Genomic DNA, 18467 nt, shown 5'->3' with positions numbered 1-18467 from the left:
CCATTTGACAGACCTGTCGACCCACAGGCGAGAAGACAAACAGCAGACTGGTTCAAAAACGCAACCACCTCTAAGGCAACATTATACATCCAAAACGGAGGACCTGTACAAAAGCAACAGGATGCCCCGAAACTTGCAAAGCAAAATAGTCAACAAACCGACCAGCAGAGGTCTAACAACCCAAGTAAGTTTCAAAGAAGCCAAAGAAGACGGGAACCATACAAAAACAAGAGAAAACAAACCTAAGACTCCTCCAAACAACAACCAACAGCAGAACACTCCGGAACCCCCGCCTCAAACTAGCTATCAGATACGGCCTGAACATAACCAGGCTCTTCCAAGCCAAAGCAATCACCCCGAGTCTCCACCAAAAAGGACTGTGTTGGCACCAAAGAAGCAATTCTTTGCATGGCTTGCGAATGTCTTATCGTCCAATACCAAGAAATAGCAATTCATGGCCTAGATCAATGGGCCAACCCGAACAGACATGTTAACATCGAACCAAGTGCTCACAACTACAGTAAATATGGGATCCTTGGACACCCGATGATATCACCACCTCATGAAAACTGGGGGCATAGACCTAGGCAACTTCGACATACTCTCCTTGCAAGAGATGTGGCTGAGTGATAAACCACATGTAGACGGCTTTGACATAGTAATTTCTCCAGCATTGAAAAGCCGTCTAGGCCGACCTTCCTCCGGTCTTCTACTAGCTGTGCACTCGGGGAGCGGATTTAGCATTCAGAAAACGCTAGCATCTTCATTAAACCACCTGGTGGTACTGACAACTTGGGCTCATATCAACCCAAAAACAAGGAAAAATGTGAACACCCCAATAGCAATAATTACGGCACATTGGAATCCACAGTCAATCTCGGAGAAAAAGTTTCTGAGAGCCATTGAAAAAGAAATCGATGAGAATTATGCTGAAAAACAAACGGCCCATATCATCATTTATGATGACCTAAAAGCCAAATGCCCGCAAGATCTCCCTCTAACTCAGAAGAAATATCTAAACACCCCGGTGGAAAAGAGGGGTAGGCTCTGGCAAGACCCGATGGACTCTGGAGGGTTTCACAACCTAAACCAGGTGTTCCACAATCTGGACTGTGTCCCAACATGGGAGAGAGACAAAGTCAAGCATTGATTACATCTTTGTCTCAGAAGACATGCTGAAGCTAATAACATCTTTCGAGTCATCCGAACAGCAGCAAGCAATCACAATCTTCTAAGAGCAGCCTTCAAACCAACAATGAGGCTAAACACTGAGTGCAACACTCAAGGTTCCCGGCTAAGGCTACAAGCTGAAAGAATTGAAGAACTAATGCTCAATTATCAAACACAGGGGTCCCTCAATAAAGGCGGATCCAACGAGGAAACAGACTGCAAGCCCCTGCTCAGCCCTTAAAAGATCAGCACTGGAAAAAATGTGTCAGCTCGGCAACCAAGAGCTCATCTATATGACAAGCAGCTGGTCGAAAAACGTGCGCTCATGAGACAACTGAAGAGGAAAGCAGCAAACTCTAATTCACACTTCCTAAAAATCAAACTCCTTGAAGAAACTAAGAAATACAAATCGTGGATAAAAAACCACCACGTAACCCTCTAGCAAAGAGACTCAGAGGAGATGCTGAGGAAAGGTGCAGAAAAAAGTGCAAGAGAATTCTGGGCCCTAATAAAAACCTCAGGTGCCCAGAGGGAACCCTCGATGTCAAATAACGTCAGTGAAGAAAGATGGAAATACTACTTCGAAGACACTTTCCAAGCTCCCTCGCAAGACCTCCTGACCCAAGAGGGCGACCTGGAAATGACCTGGGAAGATCTCTCGAACAGTGAAGACATCGAAACAACTATATGCAAGCTAAAAGCCTCACGAGCACCTGGCCCAGACGGGGTCACTAACATCGACCTCAAGAATTTCCCATCAGAGTGCGCAGCTTTTATCAGCTTGGTCTTCGGCAAATGCTCTGAACTAAGATCAATTCCGAGCTCGTGGACCACGGTGGTGGTGGTTCCGATCTTCAAGAAAGGAGACTGGACCGACCCGCGAAACTACAGGCCAATCACACTCCATGACACCATCGGGAAAATATATGGGATGCTTCTGCTGCAGAGACTCCAAGCTTGGGCAAAAACAACAATCAGTGCTGACCCGTTCCAAGCGGGATTTAGAAAAAACTCAGGGACAACAGTGAACATCATGCTATTCAGCATCGCCAAGAGCAAAAGTTTTGAAAGCTCCACAAGAACTTATTTGGTGTTCCTAGACCTCACTCAACCTTTGACCAAGTGGACAGATCTATGCTGTGGTCATAACTGAGGGCCTGGAATTGCCCAAGCAAAATTCTGGCTCCAAAAAAAGCTCTGCACTTCCTCACAACAATGAGAGTCAAACTCAATAAAAAAAGGTCTCCTTTCAGCAGAAATAGCTATGAGCAGAGTGGTAAAACAGGGCTGTCCCTTAACGCCGGCCCTGTTAATACCCTTTCTGGGAGACTACAAAGACTTGTGTCTGGCCATCAGATCTTTTCCACCATAAATCAGAGGCGTACCGGTACCTCGACTACTGTATACTGATGACATCACATTGCTGGACCAGACTCAGATTGGCCTACAACGGCAATTGGACAACCTGTCCGACTACATAGGCAGGAACAACCTTGAAATTAACAAGAAAAAAACAAAGATTCTGATCCTGGAAAGAAAGGCAAAAAGAGTAAAATCCTTCCATTGGAACCTTGATACGTCCAAATGGAAACAGTCACCGACTTCAAATATCTGGGAGTGATGGTCAACAGCTCTAAATCTGAACTAAGCATGCAAAGGTTCCTTTGGTAAAAACCTGCTAACTAACAACGCAAGCTTGCATGCTGGACAGGACATATTTACGCTTAATTCCAACAATCAAGTTCTACAAGGCAAAGGTTGTTCCCCCATTGGTCTATGGAGCAGAGGCAATGCTCTCAATACCTGAGGAGATATGGCAAAAACTAGAGGGCTATTTCTGGAGATCTGTGATGATCCTACCAAAGTCAACTTCAATTTCAGCAATCAGGAGAGAGTTAGGTTTGACCTCGCTTAAAGCCACACTAAAATTCGGCAGCATGTCATTGTTCAGAAAAATATTACTTCTTGACACCCCTCCTTTGTACAAACTGATCGACAGCGAAGCAAAAGGAGGAAACTGCAAAATGCTGACAACATGGGTAATCCAAAAAAGAAAACAGCTCGAGTCAATCGCCTGCACAGAGGACGACCTAATCTCAAACCCAACAAGAATTAAAAAGAAATTATCAGAGGCAGACTGGATTGACACTATGGATAATGCAAGCAAGAACAAACTCCTTTCTCACCTACCGCTGCACACAATGAAGTTGGATGCAACAATGCAATTTCTTAAGAGATTCCCGAACAAACCATTAAGACATACCTTCTTCAGAGCACGTTTAAACTTATTGCCAACCAACAAAATTCTCTTTGTTCGCGGTCTCTCGAGCACCAAAACCGGCAGGCTTTGCAAAGACAAAGATCAGACCGAGTCGGTCCGACATCTGCTAATGTCATGCCCTTCCATCCAACAGCTCAGACAAGCTTACCTCTCACCAGTGTTAACAACCTATTCTGTGCGAGATGAGGAATCCTGGTGGGGGCGTCTGATGAGCGGGGAAAAAACATCATGGACAATAGCTACTGCCAAAATCCTCCAAGCTGCACTGGTGGAGTGTAACAAGCTGAACACAACAAATAATCCATTGGGAGACTGTGCAGAACCCAACGAGGCAGAACAGTGATCGCTCGACTCCTTCTTGTGCCACTGAAGAACAGGATCAGATAGCAGCAAGATGAAGAGAAAGAAAGAAGTCAAAGAAAAACAAAAGAGAAAAAACAAAAGAAACAAGAGTGAGACATTTTTTTAAAAAAGATACAGCCACAGAATAGCTCTACCGATCACCCTTGTAAAATCAAGCAATCTTGGTATACACAAGTAAAAAAAAAATAAATACAGCATATAATGAATACCACTGATCTACAGGGGTTCGATGAGATTACAGTGAAAACAGGAATTTTAAATGTGTGGGTGTTCCGTTTTCCCAAGCCTCCCATTTCCCTAGGTCCATAACCCCACCTGAACCCCAACCCCATCCGACCCGTTGTATTCCCTTACCCCAACCCCAGATATATTGTAAATACAAAAATCGTAATTTTTCGTTATTTTAGGGTTGTTTAAAAAGTTGTTTGTTCTTCCAAATTCGCTATTATCACTGTATACCCTCTACAGTAACGTCATTGCAGCATGTTTGTTGATGGAGTACGATTTGGAAAATAATGTACCGGTGTCGATTGCTTGTTAGAATGCATCCTTTTTATTAGGGTTAGTAGCAGCAGAACATGACATGAGATGAGAGTACAAGTACATGCACAGGACTCTGTATTCAAACCACAGGGTACATTAACCAAAAAACCTATTCAATGTTCATGTCTGTTGCTCCACTATTTCACTCAAGCATGATGGGGAGGACCTCCTTGATGTCGTCTACATACCAACAAGTTCCAGGTGTCCGTACCTTGAACTGAAAGGTAATGATCCCATCAATCTGTTTTTCCTCACTGGTGGGCTTATGGACATGTTTTAGGTATCCCTTGCATTTGGCTCATACCATCATCATGGGGTTTAGGTCAGGAGATTTGGGCTGGGTTTTTACCCAGCTGAGTGCAGCCAATGAGGAGTTATGACTGTCATTATCCTGGTGGACCTGTAGTTTGCTGGTATCTTTGGGGTAATAGCATCATTGACTAGACATTCCAAAATGCACTGTGTCAATAGCAGAAATGGACAGGTTTTGGAATCTGAGATACTTATGGGATACCTCCATCCTATTAAAGGCAACTTACATAGACACATTCAAGAATGTAAACAACACTCATGTGTGCACTACATCACACTAAAATGTTCCTCTTGACAACCAGGAGAACCAGATGGGGTTGGCCATCCTAGTCCAAAAGACAAACCCTATAGTCACACATTATAAATCCATATGGTGTCTCCATTTCTAGGTGCAGCAGATTTCCTACCAGCGTTTTGACTTCCTAACCACAGAGTCCTCGAAGATTCTTCAACATCTTATGGGGGAATGGGTGTGCCGAGCATTTTCCTCGTTCCTGCCGATGAGTCATACACTTGTCTAGATGGGTGGAGCCAGCACTGGTTTATGTGCCTTAATGTTACACAAATAGATGGGTACATACAGTTTCAATTCTGTCCCTCCAGACTCCAGACCTTCCAGAACTTCATGGATGGACAAGCTCCTCATTGCACTTCTCAAGCCAAAAGATTGCTTCTTAAGGCATTGCATAATGAATGGATGACAAGGTTTTGAATCCTACCTGTAGAGATGGAAAAGATACACATACTTTGGGCCTTGGCAGAAGTTTGGCAGTAACAGGGAAATGTGGTGGTAACCGAATTAGGGCCGCTTTTACTGCACTGCAAATACCAAATAATAGCAAATCTGCAGCAATTGCTCTGGTGCTAATTCTTTCAGAATTCAGTTCACAGCATGAAGAGCATATATTACTTGCAAAAGCACAGCGATTCAGAATTGAGTTTGGGAAATGTTGCAATTGGGAAAATGGGGTGATAATGGCCTGCAACACATTCAACATGGAGCAGGATTAGCAGTACTATTCAGACATTCCTCATTTTAAACCACTCCCAGCCCAAATGTCATGGAGTTAGGTACCTGACAAAAGAAACAGCAAAAGAGTGCACATTCATCGTCTTATGGGGAGATTTTGGTGCCTCCACCGGCACAGTGGGGCACTCATGTACAGACCTGAGGAAGTGGGGAAGATTGTCATGGACACCTCTGTCCCCAGAATCAATGATGGTAGAATGGCCATCCGTAATTTCATCTGGGCTTGCCATGTCGCGGCATAGGTGGTGGGAAGCGCAACAGTATCCATTGTGATCGCTGTACCATAATGCTGGGGATGGACTGCTCAATGGGAGTGGCAGAGATTGAGTGGCTGTGATCTCTTTGAGTGTAATAGCACTCATTTCTGTTTCGTTGTTGCCTGACATGGCCTCTGTCAGCTCTCTCACCCTCCGCCCATATAAGATGATGGTATCATTGCCATCTGCAGTTCTTATGTTCTGCCTCTCCATGGCACCCATCTTGATGCCCCCGCACAATATCCCTTGTAGCCTGAGAATTGCCAATTTGTTCTTCAGCAAATCTTTCCATGTACTCCTGGCCCTGCTCAGTCATGCTCTCGCTCTCCCATATTGTGTTAAGTGTATGTTGGGGTACCCAGTATGGAAGGTTTCCATTCGGGTCCCTCCTGATGCATGTGCAGCATGCACTGCTGTGTTATCATCATCATCGTTAGCGGTGCAGTCGGATTCCTCATGATGTTGACAATGCAGTGCATGGCCAGAGTGGGAAGCGGAGAGATGTCTATTTGGTGAATGTCCATGACTGATGTGCATGGCATGGTCGAGGAAACAAATGCAGACTGAGCAGAACCTGAGGTTGCCGTGGGCACAGTGGTGGTCTGAGTAGCTATCACATGATAAGGTCCAGTGGTGTTATTTTTCTGCAGTGTTTTCTACAACAGTGCCCTTGATGCATGAGGTGTGGATGGTTCTGGTCGTCAGTGAGTCCAAGAATTTTGTAGGCAAAAATGTGATGGTGTGGGCAAAGGGATGGCAGTGACGGGATTGCATGAGGATTTCCTGCGGGTGGTAGATCCGCACGTGGCATGATGTTGCATAGGAATTTGGCCTTTAATGGCTAGGTAGGGTTTTGAACATTTTCACTGGTCATGCTCATTGTCTAAACAACACATGTGGTCACTCGGCAGGCCACATATCAGTTTTGCCAGTGTTGGGCCAGTGAGGTTTGATTTGTTGGTATTTGACATGTTGCGCACCCTTATTATTTAAGCAATAAGCCCTGAGCTGCGAGGGCATTACCGAGTCAGGTAATGCCCTGGGGCCCATACTTATAGGCCCAAGAGAAGTGAGGGCCTTAACGAAGGCCCTGGGACTTACCTGACTCGGTGATGCCCCTGAAGCGAGGGGCTTATTGCTATTAGTACCCGGGCACGCAAGACCGTGGTACTAATAGCATTTTTTCTGTTCCAAAATGCTGAAGAGTTTTGGAACAGAAAAAAAAAGAAAAGTAAAAAAAAAAGGCCCCTCGGAAAGGGAAAACAGAGTCCGTTTTCCCTTTCCATGACAGCTATCTGGAGCGGACGTGCTTGGGAAAGAAGTGTTCCCACCGCGTTTGCTCCGGAAAATGGAGAAAAAAGAAGATAAGTGGGGTTGGCAAGGTGGGGAGGGGATAGTTTGCAGGGGAGGAGGGTGGAAGAAAGAAAATACGCACCTGAATCACCGGCGGGGGACGATGGCAGCCTCCAGCCGTGTGGAGGCTCGAAGCGGGGATTGCCCCATTTCGAGCCTCCTCATTGGCTGAGGGGCTGCCCACCCACCGCCGGAAACAAAGGATAGGAATCCCGGCTAAGTGATTCCCCGTCGGGAAAAGCCCCAGTGAGGGCCAATCAGAATGTTTGTTACATTCTGATTGACCGTCGCCCGGTACTAATGTGCGTTACATCTTGCATTGCCCTTGTAGCAGCTGTATATTGGTACCATTATTCAGTATGTCTAACGGACATTTCTAACAGTCTAACAGACATGTGGCGGTTGTAGGGCGTGAGGTAAGTTGCTCAACATATGGCTGTCTGGCTGACATGTGCTAGTCAGCCAGACAGCCATATGTGGTGATGACCCTAGTGCTACTACCTTGTCCTGCACCTCATTCCAGGTAGGCCTTCATACATGCCAACCCTAAAGATTTAGGCAGTATGCTACTGTTTTTTAAGCAGTCCTACTGCCTACAGATTTGGGTGACAGATCCTACTGCTTTTTACAGTGGCAGGTAATTTATGTGAATCTAAGACAGGCTGCAGGACAAAGCATACAACACATTAATTTGTACATTGGGCTGGTAGTTTATTACTTTGATTGGGCTCAGACCGATCCACTGACCTGACAGCTATGTGACTGTGTCCTGCACTCTTGCCGGTACAACCCTTCAAACTAAGGGGGGTGTCAGTATCCATGTAATTCAGTGTTCAACTTGCACTGCGGGAATACATATGTATTGCCCAGGCTGCTACTACAGAACAGTGGCAAACTTTGCCTACCAGCTCTGTGTGATTACCTTCTGTGTAATTTAATTTGGTGTAAAGCTACCATTCAGAATTATACATTTTTAACATTTGAACATCTCTCCATGTTGTGCTGTTTGATGGGTTGTGTATTTTTTAATGCTTCAATGCTACCAACAATGTATGTTTGGTATTTTCCTGTGATGTCATGGTTATGCAAATTATTATTTTTGAAACTTGAAGAATCCTACATCTTTTTGGTCACAGAATGTTGCCAAGTATGGGCCTTGCTGTCATGTGTGCTTTTCTTGCTCTCAGCGCCAAGGAGTTCTTCAGAAGGGACCACAACCTCCTCTGCCAATACAGTCAGCTCTGCCAACATATAATTTGGCTTCCGTTTACTCATTTCAAGCTCTTTACATTTCTCCTTTCCCCCAGACATGACTGCACCCTCATTTACGCTTGGATGGCAGCAGGAAATTGTTGATTTTCAATGAATTCTTCATTTAGAGATGACAGCCATTCAGCTTTACATTTTTGGTATGATGCTATTAATTTCTGGATAGTGGTAATTCCACCAATTTCTGTGCAGAATCAGTGTTCGGTAAATCCTCCAAACGTGGCTTGCGGTAGTGGTAATTCCTCCAGAAATGGGCAGAATTAGCACTCAGTAGGTGTTTTAGGGGTAATTCCTCCAAATGAGTTACGTTACAGCCAAGCCAATTGGTACCAGGCCATTGGCTTGTAATATGGCAGTAAGTCTGCCAAACATATTGGTGGAAAACGCAATTCTGTTTAGAATAATGACTGCCATAGTTACTACTAGATTTGTAATGAGCCCCTTTGTGTTTGTAAATGGCTGCAGAAAAACAACAGTTCCTTGAAGTCTGAACCAGGATAAATCATTAAATAGTTATAATATTTTCTATGGTCAAAGGTAGTGAAAAGCGGGAAAACCTAATTCCTAGTACATGCAGGAGCCTGAGGTTTTTCTTGTTTTGCTTTAAAACACAGCGAACATATGTTAGGATATCCATTTCATATTGGCTGAGGACAATGCTTGCCTTCAAAAGTCTGGTGATGGTATGTGCAAAAATCAGCATTTTCTGGGACACTTGAGGGGACCAGGTAACTGCCATCTTTGGACCAACCTGGTTGACATTGGACATTACAATAGGCTATTATTTTTGGTTATAAGTGGTTCTGCCATTTTCCCTTCCCTAGGGAAATAAGCACCCATGGTGCCCAGTCAAAATGGAATGATATTGAAACCCCATTTCCACAAAGACTGACAAAGATGAGTCGCTACTTGGTTCAACCAACCTGTCAGGAAAATCTGAAGGTGAAAGCCATGCCAGACTAATGCTCGGCTGATTGCTCCTTGTCCCATCTCCAGGCCCATTAGACCTATGGTGTGATGCCCCACAATCCGATACCATACTAAAGTCCGTGCTGGTAGAGGGTTCAGCTTGGAAGCACTGAAGTTGGCTGGAACAATAAAAAAGTTGCATGAATGATTGGCATCTCTGTTGACCCACGCTGCCATAGCAGGTGCGCAGAGTCTCTACAAACGTTCAGAGACTGAAGGAGTGCTGCTCCAAACTCATTATCTTCCCAAGGAAGGCCTCTGTTCCCATGAATAGAGACAGCTCAGCTGAGGAACTGAAGTTAGCAACACAATTGACTGGACCGTTATGCCCATCACAAACGTGTACAAGAAAGAGAAGGCATGTGTGATCTCGGAGAATGAGAAGAACTTCAAGGCTTTCGCCAGCCTGCGTATGGCTCGTGCTAACCCCCGTCTCTTTGGAATCCGGGCAAAGAGAGCTAAGGATGCTGCAGACGCAGATGTGGAGAAAAATAAATAGAATTGTTCCAGCTAGAACTCTCAATAGGCTATCATACTGCAGTGGAACTTCATAAGTGGACCAATGGCCCGGCAATCCACACTGGAAGTGGAGCTGGATGGAGGTCATCAGGCGAAGCCAGTGGACCAGGAAATAGATGGACACATGACTCTACATGAGTAGTGAAGATAGAATATGGAATAGGCATAGTTGTGAAATGACAAATTGTTCTAAACAGGTACCGGCGAGTGCAATGTGACATGAGCATAGACTATTCCATTAAGGTGGAAAATAGAAGAAGGCCATGACACCACACAGCCAAAAAGAATCCATGATTGTAGCAGTGCCATCGTATAGCGCTGGAATGAAGAATGATTGTATGCAGTTGTAGTTCGACCCCAATGGCATGTTTCCTTTGTCTCTGAAATAGAAGGAAGATCTCCTAAGTCACTCTGCCTTAACAGGTTGCTCATGATGTTGACAGTTTGTTAGTCCTTTAACATTGTAATTCCATATTCTTTTGCAGTTACTATTTGTAGCTTCTACTACATCTTCTGTAAAGCCCACCAGTTGAACACAGCTCACCCCTTTATCCATGTATTCCACCAGAAATGTGCTACTTATATGTGTTTCTGTGGTCTCACTGTGCACTTTATGTATTCTGGCACCTTCTTTTCTGGCCTCTTCTTCCATTGCTACCTTCAGTGTGCCCCTGAAACTGCCCTATCTTGTAAAGAACCAGGTGTGCCAAGCACTGTGCCTTTTGAGTGTGAAACCTCCTTGGGTAATACCAATTGTTTGGCACCAGCAACATGCGGTGGGAGGGCACAAATATAACATGAATCATTATACTGAGCCCTATCGATCTCCTTCATGCTGATGTAACAAACATTGTTAGCTTCTGAGTGATGCTCCTCTACAATGCCACTGAATATGCTTCCCTGAATGGTCACAAGGTCTCTATTAGCGGTTAATACATTTGTTGCATTAGTTTCATTTGTATGCACTTTTTCTACTGTTATGCTCATAAGTTTCTTCAAAGAGAAAGAGAGAGAGAGTTCGAGAGAGAGAGAGTTCGAGAGAGTTCGAGAGAGAGAGAGAGCGAGAGAGAGAGAAATAAACAACAGATCCCTAATAACGGTGTCTCAATCATTTTGCGGATCTGATTTGCTGGTACTGCTAGCTGTGAAGACCCATTAATGCTCCTGCACCTGAAAGTTCACACTGATTTGGAAAGAGTTCCCATGACTTGGGTCGTACTCAGCTAATGGTCTGTGTTTTCCTCAGCATTCTCCTACTGCTGGTGGTTGGGGTTGTTACTGCGATCTCTTCTTACATCATTGAGGTGCACTCATGAGTGATGTCTGTACGTTGACAGTGGTGGGATTTCTGTACATCACTTTGCAGGGGCTTGAGAACTTGGGTTCACTCCACTTCTTATTGAATGTCCTTAAGAAATGTTCTCTACAAGATAGAGCAATTGCTTTGGAAGTGATTCAGGGTCACTTGAATTCGGTGAGGCATGTAGGTGCACTTGTACATGTCATTAAATCCCTCAGGTACCCCCAACTCCTCCGCCAACAATTCTGCACTCTTATGGATGTCTGTGATTGTTCGAGCAGGGGCAACCTGTAACGCTCACCTGATTCCCGCAGAGGCACCGGTCTTGACTGGGCGAATACCGTATCTTCAAAGGTGATGTGTAACACACGGTTGGTTCTTTGGGCTGGACCTCTGTGCACTGTATGTCTGACTCGAAGAGTAAGATGTCTGCAGATAGAAAATATGGGATTAATGAACTGGGGTTATTGGGTGTCTCTCTCTTCTTCCCCTTCTCTTCTCCTGTAGAACCCCAAAGGTTAACGCTCTCACCTTAGGTAAGTGAACGCTGAGCTCTCCATCTGCCTCGGGGCAGGGTGCCGTAACCAGTTTCTTCACTGGATAAGGGTGCAGGCCTCTTGACCTCAGAGGACTGCTGTCTGTCGTTTACTGCACGAACGGTAAGGTCCGAGTATTTCAAATGTATTTAAAAGTCTTTTGTAATGATGTCTCTTGTTTTGCAGGGTTCCGGCGATGTCGGATGACGGGCTGAAGTGAGTTGAGGATGGAACCCATGTGAGGAATAGAAGCGCCTGGAAGCACGTAAGTAAGCGCTTGTTGCCTGCTTCACGATGCGCACTAACTGTCCCTTTATCTTGCAGGGACAAGTTCGGAGCTGCTGAAGGGTGCCGGAATACCCACTGGGTTCGGCGTGGGAAGGAGTAATGGCACGTGAGTAATAAAGTTACCCAATGTCTTTAAACGCACCTTCTTTTGTCTTTCAGATGCGGGATGCAGCGCCGAAGGCCTCCGGAGCGTGCGAAGAGTTGGTAAGCTTTTGTCTTTCAGATGCCGGAATGCAGTGCGAAGACCTCCGGAGCACGCGAAGAGTAGGTAAGCCTTTGTCTTTCAGATGCCGGAATGCAGCGCGAGGCGTTGGTGACAGCCGATGGACCAGGTAAGAGAAGCGCTGTCACTGAAGACCGTAATGCTAACCTGTTCTTTCTTGTCTTTATAGGGGTTGCTGAAGACTGGATTCAGGATGGTAAGCCTTTTTCACTTAGGCCCAGGATCAGATGCAGAAGACACGATGAGCGCTGCTGCAGAGGATGCAGAATAAGGCAAAGCAAGATTCATCCATCGGGTGTGGTTTAAATAGCCTCCTGTAGTGCTTAGGTGTCTCCTTCCACTGCCTCGCCTAGGTAAGAAAAGAGTTCCTGCTTTCCAGAAGAGTTCCAGTGTTCTGAACCTAGGGAGTGGCTCCTGCCCCACCCAACAGGAAAAGTAGTCCCAAACAGAAGAGGATTAGAGGCTCAACTGGCAGGTAAGTAAGCAGCATGGTCTGCTGCAGGTAAGTCCACCCAAGCATTATGAGCCCGGCGCTTCCAGCACTGGGACTGGGCATATTTATGAGCCTGGTGCCACTGGCGCCATGAAAGGGTCCAAAAGGTGGTTGGCACTCGGAACCTGGGTTATGGGTCTGCTTCCAAGGGAGTTGGGTAAGTCCTGACCTTTTGGAAGCAGAGATCATGACAGCACCCCCCCTCAAGGCCCCTCCCAAACCGGGCTTGTCCGGGGGTTTTGGCTTGTCAGGAAATGTTCGATGGAATCTTTTGGTTAGACGAGGAGCGTGGACATATTCTGCAGGTTCCCAGGATCTTTCTTGCGGGCCGTAGCCTTTCCAGTCAATTAGGTAAAATAGTTTAGATTTGGAGATCTTGGAGTGGATCCAACTCCGAGGTTCGAGGGTGACTGCCGTATAGAAGAAAAAACGGGGTTTTCCCAGTTCCCGAGTGGACAGAGTTATTGTAGGCATATTCGGCTATCCAAAGGATATCTTTCCAAGTTTTTTCAGTTTGTTGCAGCATGCAGCGTAAATACTGTTCCAGAGTTTGATTGGTCCTCTCGGTTTGTCCGTCGGTTTGAGGGTGGTGACTGGTCGATAGTCTCACATCAATTTGAGCCGACCGACAGCAACTTCGCCAAAAATGAGAAATGAATTGACTACCTCGATCCGAAATTAGAACTGAAGGAAAACCGTGCAGTCGGACGATATTTTTGAGAAATTCTCGGGCCAGAGTTGTTGCTGTTGGCAAGCCTTTGAGTGGAATGAAAGGCGCCATCTTGGAGAATAAGTCCACGATTACTAGGATCGTATTGTATCCGGAGCATGGAGGTAGATCGGTGATGAAGTCCATAGAAAGCGTATGCCAAGGGCGAGGTGGGATGTCAATAGGGCGTAAGAGGCCGGCTGGTTTTTCCTTTTGACTCTTGTTTTGGGCGCATACTCCACAGGACATTATAAAGTTTCTGATATCTTTTTTCCAAGACGGCCACCAGAAGTAGCGCTTGATCTTCTTTGAGGTTTTGGCCATACCGGGATGTCCTTCCATTAAGGAATCGTGATAACAAGAGATTACCTTTTTCTGTAAATCTGTGCTGGGCAGGTATAATCTTTCTTGTAAATACAATAAGTTGTCCTTCACTGCAAAGTCCTTTCCCTGCAGATGCCAATTCTGTATGTCTGCTGGAGTTACAAGTTGCCTGGCTTTATCCTTAACTTCCTCTATGGATTGTGTGGCGATTACACCCAGAATTCTTTGTTCAGGAATGATAGGTACAGGTTTAGGGTTGATCAAGTGTTCTTCCACTCCCATCCGAGAAAGGGCATCAGCTTTACCGTTTTTTGTACCAGGTCGATAGGTAATTATGAAGTCAAACTCGGCAAAGAATAGTGCCCAACGGAGTTGTCTAGAGGATTGGGCTTTTGCGATTTTCAAATATTGCAGGTTTCGGTGATCCGTAATCACAGTAACGGTGTGTCGGGCTCCCAGAAGATAATGCCGCCAAGCCTTAAAGGCAGACTTGATAGCCAGAAGTTCCTTATCAGTAATAGTGAAATTGATTTCAGGAGGCGAGAATTTGCGGGACCAAAATGCCACAGGATGCAACTGATTGGTTACTGGGTCCTTTTGTGATAGAACTGCCCCCATGGCAAGGCTCGAAGCATCAGTTTCAACGATGTAGGGGAGTTCGGGGCGAGGATGTTTTGAAATTGGTGCAGAGATAAATTTAGTTTTCAAATTCTGGAAAGCTTGCTCCGCCTCGGTAGACCATTCAAAACGTTTGTTTTTCTTTAACAAGGCGGTGATGGGCTGGACTATTCGAGAGAATTCGGGGATACACCTGCGGTAAAAGTTAGCGAAGCCTAACATGCTTTGAACACCTTTTACGGAGGATGGTGATGGCCATTTGAGAACTGCATCGACCTTCTTTGAATCCATACGCACTCCAATAGGTGATAATATGAATCCCAAGAACTCAACTTCAGTCACGTTGAAAACACATTTTTCCAACTTGGCGAAAAGTTTGTGTTGACGCAATCTCTCGAGGACCATTTTCACGTGTTTCCGATGTTCAGATTCCGATGAAGAATAAACGAGGATGTCGTCAATGTAAACAACAACACACACATCTAGAGCTCTCTGAGGACATCGTTCATAAAATATTGAAAGGCGTCCAGGGCATTGCAAAGTCCGAAGGGCATGACAAGATATTCAAATAGCCCATACTTGGTGCGGAAGGCCGTCTTCCATTCATCGCCCTCTTTTACTCGTACCAAGTGGTAGGCTCCTCTAAGATCCAGCTTTGTATATATGCATGCTTTTCTGACTTGGTCCAGGAGTTCAGGGATCAAAGGTAATGGATATCTATTCTTAACGGTGATCTGGTTCAGGGCACGATAATCTATACAAGTTCTAAGGTCCCCTTCTTCTTTTGGAACGAAGAACAAAGCTGAAGAAGCCGGGGACTTGGAAGGACGAATAAACCCATTTGCTAGGTATTGATCCAGGTATTGTCAGAGGTGAAGGTTCTCAGGCTCGGTGAGGGCATACATTCTACTACAAGGAGGAGTAGATCCAGGTATCAGGTCTATCTGGCAGTCATATGACCTATGAGGAGGTAGAGAGTTAGCCTGATCCTTCCGGAAAACATCTTGGAATTCTAGGTATTCGGGAGGTAACTGGGGAGTCTCCGAAGAAATTGAGGCCAGTGCAACACCAGGTGGAGGGTGACAAGTATAGACACATTCTGGAAACTGAACCGTTCTTGCTCGCCAATCGATCTGAGGATTGTGTTTCTCTAACCAAGGTATTCCTAGAATAATCTGGAACTGAGGGGCCTTGATCACATCGAACACGATCTTCTCATGGTGTCCATCTTGACTTACTAGCGTCACTTCTTGAGTGGTATGCGTTACTGGTCCGGAGGCTATCTCCGTACCATCCACCGTAGTAATGACGTCCTTTACAGCCTTGGGACAAAGAGTTAGATTCATCCTCAAAACCATTTCATGATCCACATAATTGCCGATGGCACCGCTGTCGACGTAAGCTTCAATCGCATGTAATCGATCCGGATGATCAGGGCTAATGAGGACCATTGGTATCACGACATGCGTGGTCACGGAACTGGTTTTAACGCCCGGCAAGAGGACCTCTATTCTTGTCGGGCGAGGTCGTTTTCCTGCTCAGAGTTTGTGACCTTGGTAACTGCAGCTCCTACTGCCTTCTTGGCTGGTTTCACCGGACAGTCTCGAAGAAAGTGCCCTGAGTTTCCGCAATAGAGGCATAATTGCAACTGTTTTCTCCTTTCCCGCTCCTTTTGTGTTAGTGGTCCTTTCAGGCCCCCTATTTGCATGGGTTCCCCGGAGTCTACTCCTTTGGAAGGAGTTGGTGGTTTGGAAAATACTCGAGCATCAAACTTGGAACGATCGGCCTTCCTGTTCTGCAGTCTGTGATCTATTTGAACTACTAAGTCTATATAGTCCGAACAGTCTTGCGGGGGATTCACTACTTGGGCTAAGACATCTTTGAGCTCTCCACGTAGACCTCTATAAAACAGCGTAATCCTTTTGTCCTCAGGCCATTTTAGTTTCCACTATCAGTCTGTTGAAAGACGCAATATAAGCCAAAAGGTCTTGATTACCCTGTCGCAACGAAAGAAGCTCATTGTCCAAGGCCTGCCCCTGTGAATGTCTTGCGAACAGTTTTTCCATACTGAGCTGAAAAGCTTGAAAATCATGGAGAACCGGATCATCTTGATTAACTAGAGGGATCGACCAGTCTGCCGCATTGCCACTAAGGTACGAAAGCACGAAAGCTACTTTAGCTTGATCAGTTGGAAAGGCTGCTGGCCGGCATAAGAAATGCAACCGGCACTGATTAATAAATACTGCAAACCTCTTTGGGTCACCAGAAAATTGTTCGGGCGGAGCCAGAGGTACATTCCCAGGTAGGTTGATTTGCACTGGATTCATAGAGGATGTTGAAGAAAGATTTGCCCCTGATGCGGGTAATGGGGTCTGTCCGGCTTGTGACTGTAGCAATTGTCTAGCGAGATTGTCTGTTCGCTCCTTGGAAATAATCAGTTCCCTTCTTAGAGCGTTCGTTTCCTGACGGGCTGCATGCACTTCTGCTCTTAGTTCCCCAAGTAACTGGGCTAGCTGGTCGGTATCCGAGGTTTCCATAGCGCCTGGGCGGGAGTTTTGCGGTAGTCTTTGCGTTCTGTAACGCTCACCTGATTCCCGCAGAGGCGCCGGTCTTGACTGGGCGAATACCGTATCTTCAAAGGTGATGTGTAACACACGGTTGGTTCTTTGGGCTGGACCTCTGTGCACTGTATGTCTGACTCGAAGAGTAAGATGTCTGCAGATAGAAAATATGGGATTAATGAACTGGGGTTATTGGGTGTCTCTCTCTTCTTCCCCTTCTCTTCTCCTGTAGAACCCCAAAGGTTAACGCTCTCACCTTAGGTAAGTGAACGCCGAGCTCTCCATCTGCCTCGGGGCAGGGTGCCGTAACCAGTTTCTTCACTGGATAAGGGTGCAGGCCTCTTGACCTCAGAGGACTGCTGTCCGTCGTTTACTGCACGAACGGTAAGTTCCGAGTATTTCAAATGTCTTTAAAAGTCTTTTGTAATGATGTCTCTTGTTTTGCAGGGTTCCGGCGATGGCGGATGACGGGCTGAAGTGAGTTGAAGATGGAACCCGTGTGAGGAATAGAAGCGCCTGGAAGCGCGTAAGTAAGCGCTTGTTGCCTGCTTCACGATGCGCACTAACTGTCCCTTTATCTTGCAGGTACAAGTTCGGAGCTGCTGAAGGGTGCCGGAATACCCACTGGGTTCGGCGTGGGAAGGAGTAATGGCACGTGAGTAATAAAGTTACCCAATGTCTTTAAACGCACCTTCTTTTGTCTTTCAGATGCGGGATGCAGCGCCGAAGGCCTCCGGAGCGCCGAAGGCCTCCGGAGCGTGCGAAGAGTTGGTAAGCTTTTGTCTTTCAGATGCCGGAATGCAGTGCGAAGACCTCCGGAGCACGCGAAGAGTAGGTAAGCCTTTGTCTTTCAGATGCCGGAATGCAGCGCGAGGCGTTGGTGACAGCCGATGGACCAGGTAAGAGAAGCGCTGTCACTGAAGACCGTAATGCTAACCTGTTCTTTCTTGTCTTTATAGGGGTTGCTGAAGACTGGATTCAGGATGGTAAGCCTTTTTCCCTTAGGCCCAGGATCAGATGCAGAAGACACGATGAGCGTTCTGCTGCAGAGGATGCAGAATAACGCAAAGCAAGATTCATCCATCGGGTGTGGTTTAAATAGCCTCCTGTAGTGCTTAGGTGTCTCCTTCCACAGCCTCGCCTAGGTAAGAAAAGAGTTCCTGCTTTCCAGAAGAGTTCCATTGTTCTGAACCTAGGGAGTGGCTCCTGCCCCACCCAACAGGAAAAGTAGTCCCAAACAGAAGAGGATTAGAGGCTCAACTGGCAGGTAAGTAAGCAGCATGGTCTGCTGCAGGTAAGTCCACCCAAGCATTATGAGCCCGGCGCTTCCAGCGCTGGGACTGGGCATA

The 18467-nt window shown here is 46.1% G+C and overlaps 1 pseudogene; it reads left to right on the top strand.

Annotated features, from left to right (window-relative positions):
* The first annotated feature begins 9416 nt into the window (after nt 1–9416).
* On the top strand, nt 9417–10046 carry LOC138579488 (large ribosomal subunit protein eL13 pseudogene; annotated as a pseudogene).
* Nucleotides 10047–18467: the final 8421 nt, after the last annotated feature.

This window comes from Ambystoma mexicanum, chromosome 3p (genome assembly GCF_040938575.1).
Source record: "Ambystoma mexicanum isolate Mex_15411 chromosome 3p, UKY_AmexF1_1, whole genome shotgun sequence".
In the NCBI taxonomy this organism is placed as follows: Eukaryota; Metazoa; Chordata; class Amphibia; order Caudata; family Ambystomatidae; genus Ambystoma; species Ambystoma mexicanum.
This window is presented reverse-complemented; position numbering and strand designations above follow the sequence as displayed.